Source organism: Melozone crissalis, unplaced genomic scaffold (genome assembly GCF_028551555.1).
Source record: "Melozone crissalis strain CALT ecotype California unplaced genomic scaffold, PUWL_Pcris_2 ptg000139l_1, whole genome shotgun sequence".
Classification (NCBI taxonomy): Eukaryota; Metazoa; Chordata; class Aves; order Passeriformes; family Passerellidae; genus Melozone; species Melozone crissalis.
In genome coordinates this window covers 6,418,000-6,430,077 of record NW_026535912.1, presented here as the reverse complement: position 1 = coordinate 6,430,077, position 12,078 = coordinate 6,418,000, and the positions used below count along the sequence as shown (strand labels likewise).

Sequence of the window (12,078 nt, the reverse complement as noted above, 5' to 3'; positions counted from 1 at the left end):
TCAGAGCCCATCCTGAGGAGCTCTGGGGGAATTTTAGGGGAGTTTTGAGGGAATCTGGGGAGATTTTGGCTGGGTTTGTGTGGGGGCCTGAACATATGTATGTATTGTTATGGAGAGAGTCCCTGTTAAGATCTATGTGTGGGTCCTAGTTACTCCAAATGAGCTACAGCTGCAAAGTCCTTAGTTGGGCAGCAGCTGTGGCTCCTGAGGGTAACTAGAATAAATAGGGGTGGGTCGAGAACCCAGGAGGAGCCCCTGAGAAGACACACGAAGAACTGCACAGCAGAAAAGAGCAGCTTGGTGCAGTGTGTGGGACCTGAGAAATATGACTACAACAAGAATGCAACAGGTTTGCATCCTACGTCAAATTTGTTGTCCAGGAGGTACCAAAACCACCCAAAATCCACCCAGAATTGACCCAAAATTACCGGAAATTAACCCAAAATTACATCCAAATCTATCCTGAGGAGGTTTGGGGAAGACTTGTAGGGATTTTAGGGGAATTTTAAGGGGAATTTTGGGTGGGTTTGAATCCTATGCCCACTTCGGCATCCACAAGGTGCCAAAATCACCCAAAATTACCTGAAATTAACCCAAAAATTCATCCTGAGGGGGTTGGGGGGAGGTTTGGGGGCGGAGGAGTTGAGGAGATTTGGGGGTTTGGGGGGCAATTTTAGGGGTGTTTTTGGCAGTCATCATCATCCAAAACACAACACCCCATGCCAAAGCCAAGACCAAACCCTAAGGACTGTGCCCCTCGTGAAGGAGAGATCAAAGAACTGCACCCCTTCTGGGGAGGAGATCAAAAGCCAGAGGAGACTGAGCTATTAACTAAGCAAAAATGTATTCATTTCATCAAGTATCATCATTTCTGTTACTTTATCCTTTGTGATTAGGTCTGGAATGCTTTTCTAGTCCTTGTTAATTTAGCTGAACAATATTCATTTTGGTTTCGTAAACGATTAAGTTATATTCCTGATGTTATATATGAAGTCCCATATGTCTAATTTAATAAACCACAAACTTAAAATTTAGCAGCAGTTTTACTGAGATAAAATAATACAATCAAATAGAACCCAGTAGTTACAAGAAGAAATTTGGCAGTGGTTTGGATAAAGCATAAGCAAAACCGATCGATCGGGGTTTGGGGAGGGCTTCCCACCCTGCCTCACATGCAAAAGGCAAAAGAATCCAAACACAGCTTATATACTGTGTGCTAATACATATTCATCAATATTTTCCTGTAAATCTCCTCCTATTTCCAATTCCTGAAATCTACATCACCACACATACAGCACATGCTCCCGCTGTGGCTAAGGGGGCTTCTGGCTCTTTGGTGCTCTCCTTGGATGAAGGCTGACAGTCTTCCTCGCTGTCCTCTGAATAACTTGACAGGTTGTGCCTGTGCCCCAAGTCCTGTGTTATGTAAGTAAGCACTATGCTCCAATTAAGCCTCATTATTTTATAGATAAGAGCACTATTTTAGACTCCCTGTCTGGAATTGTCCCAGCGTTATTCATGTCACGGCCGATCCTGTCCTGGGAGTTGTCTTAACTTTGTCTTGATGCCAATTCTGACTTGGGAGGCTTCCTAAATTTTGTTCATCAAGGCCATTCCAATCTCCTGTATCCTGTTTCCCACAGGTATCATCTACAAAGAAACCCATTTTCTTCATAACATTAATCACATATACCTTTCCAATTATTTTCCAAAAATATTGAAATAATTGCAATTTTGTTAGAACTAATCACATCCATCTATCACAGGAGGCCAAAAGCTTGGAAAAGGATGAAAGAAATTCTCCAATGATGACGATGACAAAAAAATCCCAATTTATTTTTGACAGCAAATGAACACCGGCCACCCTCCAGCCCTCTCAGCCTGGCAGGCCGAGCGGGGCTGTTCCCATGGCATGAGGTGGTGGCAGCCTGCGGAGAGAAACCAGAGAGCCACGGTCAGTCACAGCAGGCTCCTGTCCCCCTGTTCCACCATGGCTGTGCCCAGGCCAGGCTGCTGGCTGTGCTCAGAGCCCAAACCTCCCGAACCATTCTCTGTTTTTAGAGAAGGGCAGTGGGGCAGGCAACGTTCCACCTCCTCTGCTTAATCAGGGCACAGCAACCTCCTCAGCAGCTGCAGGAGCGGCATGCCCGTGTGCCCGCTGCTGCTTGCCCGGAGCCCTTCTGCCAGCCCAGCTGTGGAGCCGGGTGCCCACCTCTGGAGAGCTGCTGCCAGGAGAGGAGCCAATCATGCACCAGGTCCTCATCCTTCTGGAAGGGGCTGTCTCTGCAGACCCTGGCCCCTGGGGTAGCGCTGGCACTGGACGCGCTCCCCGGATGCTGCAGGTGCTTCCCTGTCCGGTCCGGGCACCAGGTGTAATCCTCCTGGGGAAAACAAAGAACAATTGCATTAAAGTCAATTCAAAACAAGACCTGGAAACAAGAAAAAGCACAAAGCCTGTCACTGTTTCACGGGCCTGAGGAGGGTCTGACCACTCCATGGGAGAATTAAATCTGTCCACCTTTCCCACCCATAAAGGCACTCCCCACCTTTCCCACCCATAAAGGCGCTCCTTCCTCAAGGGCCTGCAGAGCAGGCCAGCTGGGGCACTGCTTCGGAACTTGCCCCCTCTGCTGCCCCTATCCACATGGATGGATGCTTTTGTCAGGCTGGGTGCCCCCACCTCAGCCCGTGCCAGGCTGGCTGGCAGAAGCTGTCAGCAAGGCCAAGATCTGGCTTCCCTTCCACAACATCAGTCCCGTGTCCCGCCAAAAAGCAGCTCAGCGGCCGGCGGAACAATTAATATTCCCCAGTGCTGCCGAGCGGGGAACCTCCGGTGCATGGCCAGGCCGAGCCCTGCCGTGCCTGGGAGCACCAGCATCCCCCCGCCCCGGTGCCGGCTGGGGACTCATCTTGATTCCATCGGGGCGCAGAGCGTGTCCTCCAGGCAGGGGCCACAGCCAAAGACAATGGGCTCCAGGATGGTGTTCCCAGCTCCACGTCGTGCTCCAGAAGAACATGCCAGCTGTACCTCAGCTTGTGGGGACGTCACGATGCCATTGAGCTGCAGGGGGATGTTTCCCTTGTCCCAGTCTGTGGCACCTTCACCGCACTGCCACCACTTCTCCAATGGGATGGGCAGCATCGATCCGCTCCCTCCACAGCTCACGGGGACCAGCGGAAGCATCTCCTCGGCTGCGCTCTCTCCTCAGCGCTGTGGCCACAGGGAAATGCTCTGGGGTTTTCTTCCAGCGCCACAAGACGCGTGCCGCTGCTACATGCTGGCTCCTGGATCCTACTGTGCACAGGGATGAATCTCTGCTGTCTCCTGGGCCAGGCAGGGCTCCTGCAGCCAAGAATGCTCAAAAAGGTCCTCCAGTGATGGCCCGTCTGTGGGGTCCATGCATAAACACCACCTGATGAGGTGCTGGCACTCTGCGGAGAGAAACCAGAAACCGCCGCTCAGCAGGAAGGGGCTCCTGTCCATGCTCTCCCACATTCCACAATGCCCAGGCCACCAGGAGTGCTCAGAGCTACAGCCAAAAGCTTCCTATTGATCCTCTCTTGCAGAGGACACCAGCACAGAGGCACAGGTGCCACCTCCTCCAGCTGAGCCCAGGAGATCCACTCCTCACCAGCTGCAAGAGTAGGACGCTTATGCGCCAGCTGCCCCTCCCAATCCCGTTCTTCCCCTCATGCCTTGAAGGTGCATCCCCACCTTGAGACACCCGTGGCGGGAAGAAGAGCTGGTCCCGGACGATGTCCTCATTGGTGTGGAATGGAAGGTGCCTGCAGACCAGCTCATAGAGCAGGATGCCCAGGGACCAGATGGTGGCTGGCTGGCCATGGTAGCAGCCAAAGAGGATCCACTCTAGTGGGCTGTACTCTGATGTTCCTATGGGACATAGGCGCAGCTCATCAGGCCCATGCTACTCCCTCCCTCCCAGCCAGCTCCCGTTCCACAACAGCCAGCCCCTGCCCTGCCAAAAAGCAACTTGGCTACAGCTGGCTGAAGAAGGATTCCCCCTCCTTCCCTCCCTCCTTCCTTCCCTCCCTCTTCCCCCTCTGCCAGCCGAGGGGGGAACTTTGCTGCCCTGCTGGGCCCCCGGCTTTGGGCTCACCTGACATCTGGGTGTAGAACGTGTCCTGGAGGATCGTGCTGCAGCCAAAGTCGATAAGCTTCGCCTCACCTGTGGCCAGGTAGATGAGGACGTTCTCAGCCTTGATGTGGCGGTGCAGGACACCCCGGCTGCTGCTGCACCACACGGCCTCCAGCACCTGGCGGAGCAGCCCCTGCACCATGGCCTCCGTCAGGAACCGCCGCTCGTGCAGGAAGTACCAGAGGTGCTGACAGCGCTGCGGATGCTCCATGAGCAGCGCGAAGCTCTCGGGCACCTCGAACTAGTCCAGGAGCTGCATGACGCCGCGGAAGCCAGGCCGCAACACCTTCCACAGCAGCGCCGGCTCCAGGGGCACAAGGGCGCCCTTGCACTGCGGGGGGACCGCAATGCCGTCAGCGGGGCCGATGCTGCACCGCACCTCGGGCAGCCCCTGCCCGGCCCCGCCACAGCTCGCCATGGCCTGGCCCGGGGCGCTGCGCGGCCTCCACTCACTCCACGCTTGCGCTTGCTGCCCTCGCTGCCGCCCTGCCGGGCCTCGCCCGGCACGCCCCGCCGGCTCCTCCCGCTGGCCCCGCTCACTCACCAGCCGCGCCCACTCCGAGATGCGCTCCTGGGACACTCGCTTGATGGCCACCTGCAAGCCAAGGCAAGCGGCGGACTTAAGATCACACTTGGTTAAGAGCGTATAAGCCAGAGAACACGCAAAATAAAAAAAACTTTTTTCTTCTCGTACCCTGATCACATGTGTATTTCACGTCTGGCCTAATGGCGACAGTTGCCCCATCTCTGGGTCAAGAAACAAGTATTATCTGACAGGTAACTTGTCAACAAACTGAGAAAGAAATTAGTACCTGGGCATGCAGATTTCTGAAGGGAGGAAAGAAAAGTGTTGACAAGAATAAGCCTGAATTTTAAATGCCTGAAACACTCAAAAATGACATGTTTTGGGATATTGTACCAGATGTTACACAGAGTTCAAGCAAACCACAACTCATTAGTATCTGGACTTCATTGCCCACTATGCTTTGAAATGTTGCTTGAAGGCACTTTGTGTCAAAGATCCAGTTCCTGTAGGCCACTGTAGATGTAGATCAAAATCCTACCAAAAAATCCATGTCCAAACCAGCAAGAGTGAGACTTTTGTCCTTGGCAGTAGCTTCCAGGTGCTCCTGGAAATCCCCAGGCCTAGACACAAAGATGTGTATTCAACGGAGGGAGAGAAGCATCATGCTTAGCTCTAACTGTGACCTTTGCTAGCAGATCTTACTAGCAGGTAACAAATTCCATTTGTTCTGCTCTTAGCCAGAGCCAAGATGGGAATCACAGTTTAGATCACAGGAGAAGATCACAGGAGCCTCAGCTTTTCCAGAAGAGGAGAAATACAAAGGATAGTAAATTTGGGTTGGGTTTTCAGGGTGTTTTTACAAATCCATAGACAAGTGATGAAGCTTAAGAGATGACAGCAAAGGAAAATCAACAGATATGCTGAAAGTGAGTGAAGAGGAAGGAGACTTTAAATTCACTGAAAAGCTGCACAGAAAGCTTCTCTACTTTTTGCAGTTGCTTCAAATTTGAAATGACAAATTCTTGTAGCACTTCCAACTTCTTTTTATTAATTCTAGATTAAAGACAATCAAAACTGTGTACTCCTGCTTACAGTATGCGGTAAAGCACAGGAAGCCATTAGAGTAAGAAAAATTGTGTTTAGAAGGCTGAGGCAGCCTTAGGGGTAGGAGGAATGGGGAGGTGTGGAAATCAGGCCTGTGGGCACCATTCAAGGAGCATCCAGGCCCTGAGCAGTCCCTCACAGTGGGTATCCCAGCAGATGGAGTCCATATGGAGCCACAGCTGGGTGGGAAAAGTGCCGGGCTGGTGAGCCGTGGTTAGCAGGGGCTCCTGCATCAAATTGCTCCCTGATAGGTGTGGTATGCTGTGTGTGTGTGTGCCCAACAGCTGGCAACAGCAGGCTGGCCCAGATGTGGGAAAAGGCCAAGGAAGCAGCAGAGTGGGAATGGGGCTCTGAGGAGGCCCTGGTGGTTGCACACACCCGTGGGGGATGAGGCTGGCCCAGATGGGCCCTGGGACTCTGGGTTGAAAAGGGAGGAAAAGAGAATCAGGGAGGAAGGGCCAGAAGCCGCTATGACAATGCCATTCCATCCCATAGGTGACATAGTGAGAGGAGGGTGGGAACCAAATGGTGATTGCTGCTGATCACCCTGACATCTCCAAGACAAGAGGCCCAGCAAGGACTGCACATCTGCCTCCTAGTGTTGTCCTGAATGTGAGCTCATCTCCTGGCGTTCATTACCCGCAAGTCTCTCAGCTTCCCACGGGCATTCCACACTTCAGGCAAGCAAAGCTGCTTACCTCACTATGTTCTTTGGGCCTCTGAAAGGGACTGTCCCCTTAGCTACAGCCTGGCAAGGAAGGGAGTCTTACAACACTCTGGATATTTTAGACTTTTATTGGCACTCGGGCTGAAACAAAGTATCCCCTCGCCACTTCTCCATCTTCATCCTTCTGTCCTGCAGGTGGCCTGTTCAGGCTGACAGATTGGAGCACCTGCAGGCTCCAGTTGGGCTGCAGCCCAGCTTTTCCTCTCACAGCTTAATTCTTATTATGACAATTCTTTCGTTTCTACTTAAAAGATACCTCAGAGCTTCCCTAAATTAACAACACTCTACTCTAAGCTAAACAATCCTCTATTATCTAAGCTATCTATGTTCCAAATGTTGGGATTCATAAAATTTGAGGGTTTTGAGAAAGTGGTAAAAAAGACAGGCCTCAGACAGCAGATTTGTGAACATTGCTAATACAGCAAAAAGTTTTCTAAGCAGTAGAGCAGACATGAGAAATAGAACAATAAGCCCCTGTGATTTACCCTTATAGGTTGCAACAAGTTTATTTAATGTATATCTTTAGAAGGTTAGTATGAATGAGCCTCTGTGCTTTGTCTCTCATAAACGAGCCATTGTGTTAGAAAATAAGTCCTTATTTTGTTAACTACTGTTACGTGTGTTTCATATGATTGGATAGAATTATTGTCAATATGTTTTGCTCTATGTGTGATTGGCTGAAACTTAGGCTGAGAGGGTTTTATGCTACCCTGTAATGTGACGTTTCCTTGGCATTCCATTTGAATCAGCGAGCTGTAAACATATCCTGTCTCCATTGTCCTAACAATGTACTGAGACTGATGTTTGAAATAAACAGCTCATGACACTGATTCAGAGTGTCCCATTCCGTTTGTGGCTGTATATAGTGTGCCAACAGCACCATAGTCCTTAGAAGTTGATCCCTATATTTCCTAATTTTTTAAACGTTCATCTTTTTGAGAAAGAAAAAACAACAGAGTTTTAAATGGAACCTAACACACCCAACCTAACCTAACCTAACCTAACCTAACCTAACCTAACCTAACACACACGTAATCTAACCTAACCTAACCTAACCTAACCTAAGACCTAAACTGAGCAAATATGAAAAATGTCACATTTCCTATCTAGGGCACAGCTCCTCTTAATACTTGGGGGATGGCTGAAGCTCTGCCTCAAGATGACACATCCCCTTTTCCCTCCTCTCAGCTGGCGGGGCATAAGGGTCTCCTCAGGTGCAGGTGTCTCCTCTCCAGTCTTCCTGCACTTGCTTGGCTGAAATGATCAGAGCAGCCAGGATGGAGGCAGGATGGCCTGAGGTCACAAAGGGATGCTGCCCAGAAGAAAAAGAACAAAGAAAGGAACTCTTACTTTCCAGGACCCATCCTCATGGGCTCAAGCAGGATTCCCTGGCTACCAGGAAGACACACCAAGAGCACCGAGGGCAGCATGTCCCCCTGCACCTTCCTGTCCTGGGAGCTGTCTGCGCCACGTGGCCCACACTCCTCCTCATCCCTTCATGCAGGTGTCCTCAGCTGATAGGGCTTTTTGCCCCTTTGCTTTTTCTTACCTGCAGGAGTTCCTGGGCAGAGCAGCGCCTGTCCTCGTCTGCCTGCAGGCAGCAGTGGAGGAAGTTGTGCAGGAGAGCCGAGTGGTGCCTGGGCTTCTGCAGTTTTGGGGGCCCATTCCTTTCTATCAGTTCAAAAACCTACAGCACAAAGATGCAAGAGGACACTGCACCTGCTCCTTTGCTAGCCACATCAGCTCTCTCCATGATAGTGGAGCTCTGGGAAAAGTTAAAGATAGAATCTAAAATGTTAGGCTTTGTGCTTTCCCAGATCAACTGCACCTGCGTAAGCAGTATGATAAAGTACATAATTGTTAGATGTGATGATTGTTTAGTAATTAAATATAATTACTATATAACCAGAAGAAGAATAATGAGAAAATATGTTGGAAATTCAGAGAGGGGCTAAATTTATGTATACAATAGAACAATATAAGTTTAATAATTAACATGAAAGTTATATAAAGATAGAGTATAAAAACATGATCATTTTGGATGTATGGTTGGAATCAAATTTGGGTAATACCCTGATTCCCAGAGCTCTTGAATAAAAAGCACCACATATAATCCCTACGTGAGTATGTGTTTTTGAGCACTAACATTTTGGCGACCCAGATGGAACCGTTGTGAGTGCTGCTGAGCGAGTTCGCGACTTGATCACGCTCCAGCCGGCACCGAGGGATTCTTGGGGAGCCCATTGGCCGCGACCGCTCCTGCCGCTCACAACGTCCCCAGGAGAAAGGTAAGGTGCTTTTTTTACTTTGGTTTGGTTTTGGATGCCTGCCAAATAAGACACAGCAAAAGCTACGCTTGGTTGGGCTAAAGGAATTCCTGGTGGTACAAGCCTAGGCGCCGTTCCATAAGACAATCACAAAAGCATTGCGGGTTCAGCATTTGTGGTGTAATTGAAATGGAGAAATTTAAAGGGATTTTGGGCAGTAACACCCCTATCCCGCAAAATTCTCCTTTGGGGTGCTTATTAGCACATTGGAAACAGGGTAACTTTGGGGAAGAATTACGTAAAACTAAGTTGATTGATTACTGTAATTCATGGTGGCCAGAATATGCCTTGGAGAATGGCGAAAAATGGCTAAAATACGGTACTCTGCAATATAACACTATTTCGCGATTAATGTCGTTTTGTAAACAAGAAGGAAAATGGGATGAAGTCCCATATGTTGATCTGGTTTTCTATTTACAGGGAAAGCCAGAATGGCAGGATGAATGTGGATTATTAGTGGTTAAAACATCTGCAAAGTGTGGGGTTTGTGAGGAACGTTGTTTAGAACACTTGGCATTGAAAGAAAGCTTGAGTAGGGAAAATTATACAGATGTTGAATTACAAGTAGCTCCAATAGGAGCTAAGAATGCTACAAGAGAACCTAACCCTATCCCACCTGTTTCACCTGTTTCACCTGTCCCTATCCCACTACCTGCTCCTCACCCACCTAGTCCTGAGCCCGTCTCGTCTAGTACACCTTTCCCTCTTTATCCTCCTCTCCCATCATCACCCGGTCCCTCTTCCTCGGAAGATGAGCAAAACCTAACTGTGATAGAAAGGAGAAAGAGGTATGCGAATGAAAAAGATAGCAATGGTAATGAATCAGTGACCCCAGTTGCCCACAGAACCCGGAGTCGGTCAAAGCTCGCCCCAGTTGTGCATAGAAAAGGCATAAGCAAACAAAAACGGACTGTGATTGCCCCCTTACAACAAGGTGTCGGAATGGAAGGGCCAGTATTTGTAAAAGTTCCTTTTTCCGCTGCAGGCTTAGTTATTTGGAAACAGTCAGCCGGAACTTATAGAGAAAATCCTGATAAAATGGCACGCGTAGTAAAAATGGTTATGAAAACTCAAAATGCTGACTGGGATGACATACAAGTAATATTAGATACTCTGATGGATTCTACTGAAAAAGAAATGGTACTTAAGGCAGCCAAAGAGAGGGCAAGAGAAGATATTAGATATGGGCTAGTAACAGGGAATTTAGATGTGAATTTCCCAATTGAGTATCCAAATTGTGACCCTAATTTATTGTGCGATATGAGGAAATTATGTAAATATCAAGAGTGGATCCAAATAGGAGTTCAGAACGCTGTGCCCAAAACTATAAATTGGTCCAAACTATATGAGGTTCGACAGGAAAAGAAGGAATCTCCCACTGCGTTTTTGGAAAGGCTTAAGGAGGTAGCAAGGAAATATACAGACCTCCAAATGGATACAGAGCAAGCAAAGGTTCAGCTCACTCTCATATTCTTGGGCCAATCACAGGATGACATTCGTAGAAAATTGGAAAAATCAGAGGGGGAAGAATTAAGGAATTTGGATAAGTTACTTGAGGTTGCTTGGATGGCATATAGCAAACGGGAAAAAGAAGCTAGTAACAGACAGCAGCAGAATCTATTGGCAGTAATACAAGGAGAAGGTGACCCAAATTTCAGGGGATGTAACAGGAATATCCGCGGTAAGAGACCAGTCACACAAAGGTTAAGCCTGAATCAATGTGTGTATTGTAAGCAGGAGGGGCATTGGAAGTGAAATTGTCCAAGCTTGAATAACCAGTTTGACCAGGGCAATCAGTTCAAGCAGGGAAACGCTGCCAAAGCCATGGTGTTAGGAGAATATAACTAGCTGAACCTGTGGAACAGGTTCAAGAACTCACCACAAATATAGAATAGAATTTAATCCACCAATATTTCCAGTAAAGAAAACAAATATCTGAATATAGGTTAGCGCAGGATTTGAGAGCAATAATTAAAAAGGACATTTATCCAGTGGTAACAAATTCTCACAAATTGCTAACATCCGTAAAGGGGATTTATAAGTGGTTTACTGTAATTGATTTAAAAGATGCCTTTCTCTGCATACCCTTTGAGAAAGAAAGTAGGAAACTGTTTGTTTTTGAGTGGGAAAACCCAGGGAACAGAAGAAAGACCCAGCTCACCTGGACACGACAAGAACTCGCCGACCCTATTTGGAAACTAACTGGCAAAGGAACTGGAGATTTGGACCGAAAATGGGCTAGTACCAAGAGACCAATACTTATTGTTGCAGTATGTTGATGATATACTAATAGCTACAGAAGAAAAAGTAACCTGTATAAAGGTAACCATTGAGATTTAAATTTCACAAGGGCAACAAAAACTAGGTACTAACCATATCCAAGCTATTTGTGCTATTCCAGAGCCCCAGAATTTACATGAGCTGCGAGTCTTCCTCGGGATGGCAGGATGGTGTCGCTTGTGGATCATGGACTGTGGACTGATTGCGAAACCCCTGTATGAAGCTCAGAAGATGCAGCCATTCACCTGGGGCAACCACAGAAAGAAGCCTTCCTAAAATTAAAGGAAGCACTGACAACTGCTCCAGCATTAGGGTTACCTGATCTGTCTAAAGATTTTCAGTTGTTTGTACATGAAAGGCTGCGCCTAGCACTGGGAGTCCTGACCCAACATCTGGGAAGCTGGAAAAGGCTGGTGGGCTACTTTTCCAAACAACTCGACAACATAAGTGCCGGGTGGCCCCCATGTCCGCCGGCAGTCGCAGCTACTGTGATCCTGATACAAGAAGCCAGGAAACTTACTATGGGAAGGCACATAGATGTCTATGTACCACACATGGTAACCACTGTCTTAGAAAAAAAGGGGGGCCATTGGCTATCTCCCAGCAGGATGATGAAATTCCATGTAGTCCTGACTGAGCAGGATGTCACATTAAAAACAACTAACCTTTTGAATCCAGCTTTGTTCCTAGGTACCACAACTGAACAAGGCCCATTAGAACACGACTGTGTAGAAGTAATAGAGTACACCCATTCAGCAAGAGAAGACCTGAAAGATATCCCACTAGAGCAGCCTGAGTGGGAGCTGTTTACAGATGGGAGCAGCTTCGTGGAAAACGGAACCAGATACGCTGGATATGCAGTAACAACAGTCAATACAGCAGTGGAGGCAAAGGCATTACCACCAAATACATCTGCCGTGAAGGCAGAACTGGTTGCTTTAACCAGGGCACTAGAAT

At 48.3% G+C, this 12,078-nt stretch overlaps 1 pseudogene; it reads right to left on the bottom strand.

Moving 5' to 3' along the window:
• Positions 1 to 1,876: 1,876 nt before the first annotated feature.
• LOC128948615 (serine/threonine-protein kinase pim-1-like) lies at positions 1,877 to 7,944 on the bottom strand (annotated as a pseudogene).
• Positions 7,945 to 12,078: the final 4,134 nt, after the last annotated feature.